The 2,500-nt window shown below is 26.6% G+C and overlaps 1 protein-coding gene across 5 annotated transcripts in view; it reads right to left on the bottom strand.

Annotated features, from left to right (window-relative positions):
- Positions 1-2,500, bottom strand: part of LOC122254995 (uncharacterized) — a 194,766-nt gene that overhangs the window by 119,998 nt on the left and 72,268 nt on the right. The window lies entirely within an intron of this gene.

Genomic DNA, 2,500 nt, shown 5'->3' with positions numbered 1-2,500 from the left:
ATTATCAATAATGACAATCAGTTCAGTTCAGACAGATTTGCGAAGACGTCGCTTCGCCCGGGCTATATGCCTCTGCCAGCTATGAGTGCTGACTCATCTTATCTAATCTTATCTGATAATGACAAGAGGAAGGATAGCATATGATAATAATTTCAATAGAAATAGGAGTAATAAGAATAATTAAAATAATGATAATTCTAACTATAATAATAATAATGGCAATGATATGTATAAAATCATATATAAGAAAAATAGAAGTGAAATGAAAATTATATTAATAATGAAAAGAGTAAAAGAGGAAGAAAAAAGATGAATGATGAAAATTGACAATTACAAAAAGAAAATTCTTGAAATAATAATTATACAAATGTAATTGTAATAAATGATAAGATATAAATGTATAATAATAATGAATATTTTTTATGATGATGATAATCATAACATTGAAATACATATGATAAATGGTAATGAATATGTAACATTTACAAATAACTCAAATAAACAACCAAAATATAAGGAATGAATAAAAAGAGAAGAATAATGAATGATGAAGAAATAAGAAAAGCTGATGATAGAGGTATCCGTATTAGATGTGAATAATAATTGTTATTCATTTCCACAGAGACAAAGAAGAGAAAAGAAACAAAAGCAAAATTCTACTGGCGCCTTTAAGAAGTCACTCGCTTTCCAATCGCCTTACCATCCTTATCCTTGGCGTTCACTTCTCCGCCCTTCTCGAGGAGCGTCTCTGCAACAGCATGATGGCCGTTCCAGGAAGCAAGGTGTAAGGGAGTCTCACCTGAGGGAGGAAGATGCTTGTGTTAGACGTCTGTTTGTGAGTAATGAGCGTGAGAAGGGAAGTGAGGATGACAATGCGAAGGTGAATGTGAGTGAGAATGACAGTAAGAAAGTGAATGCGAGTGAAAATGACAATGAGAAGGTGAATGTGAGTGAGAATGACAATGAGAAGGTGATTGTGAGGGAGAATGAGACTAGTTTTAGGAATGAGATTAATAGAGATGATTAGGGTGTTAAGGGTAAGGGCTAGGAATAGTATGGATATTTTGAATATTAATAAAATTGCAAATACTTAGAATGTTAATGAAAATAAGAATTATGAAAAGGTATAGAAACAAGAAGGAAAAGAAAAAATATATATATGTATGATAATGAGAAAAAATATTACAATGAAAATGAATGTTTGATAATTATTTATCAGTAATATATATATTTTTTATTACTATGATAATTATTGTAATTTTTATTGTTTTTATTATCATATTTATGAAGACCATTGCAATAATAACAGTAATCATGATAGCTATAATGATAGCAATGGTAATAAAATGATAAAAAATTATCAATCATAATGATAGAAATATTAGTAAAGATAATTATGACAATAACATGAATAATAATGATAATGAGGAAGTTAAAAATAATAAAGAAGATAATAATAATGATAATTCTAATAATAATGATAATTATATAATATTTATAATGATAATGATAATAATGAAAATATTAATGATGATAAAAATAATAACATCGATGATGATAATTTCTAAAAATGATAACAACAAAAAAAATCATTATCACTAAAAATAATCAATATCATTAATGATAATTACAATTCAAAAAAAAAAATATAATCATTTATAATCAATATTTAAAATATTCATTATAATAAGAATTATCATAATAACCAATAAATATTATTTCCATCATTACTGTTATTACTATCATTATTCACCTTCCAATCACCATCATTATTATCATTATATCATTATCATTAGTTCCATCATTATCATGAGAGTGTTATCATCAGTATCATAAAATATTTCCTTCCTTAATATTTGTGGGGTTTTCTTGCCACATTCGTGCAGTAAAGATAAATATTATATTAAAGATAAATATTCGTGCAGTAAAGATAAATATAAATAAGTAAAGACAAATATAAGATATTCGTGCAGTAAATAAAGATGTTCTTTAGCCATTGAAACACGTGGTGTTGTTGAGCGTCTGCTAATTTATTCAGAAAATCATATTGATATAAAATGATTTACACTTCTGTTTCAATGTAGTTAAAATATATAGTCTTCATAATGGAAAAACATACACCTTATAAATGGTGTAACATAAACAAAACATGTCTTTCTTGTAGTAAATAAGCGTAAAATAAAAAACATCAAATATTGGTGGAACATGGGAGACATTACGTATGTCAAAGAAAACGGACCCGCCGTTCGGGGGGACTTAACTAAACTTTTATATTTCTAAATTTATTACTATCATTATTCATCATCACCATTATTATTATCCTTGTTATCATAAATATGTCATTACCATTATCAATAGTTCTATTATCATCATGATAGTGTTATCATCAACATTATCAGTGATGATTACTTTATCATTAATATTGTTATCATTACCACCATCAACATTATGAAACTTTTCATTATCATCACTATTGTTGTTGCTTTTGTTGCCATTACTT

Source organism: Penaeus japonicus, unplaced genomic scaffold, assembly GCF_977035675.1.
Source record: "Penaeus japonicus unplaced genomic scaffold, GWHDUDI00000001_assembly GWHDUDI00000028, whole genome shotgun sequence".
Lineage (NCBI taxonomy): Eukaryota > Metazoa > Arthropoda > Malacostraca > Decapoda > Penaeidae > Penaeus > Penaeus japonicus.
Note: the sequence above shows the minus strand (reverse complement) of the source record. Positions and strands in the feature narration are given on the sequence as shown.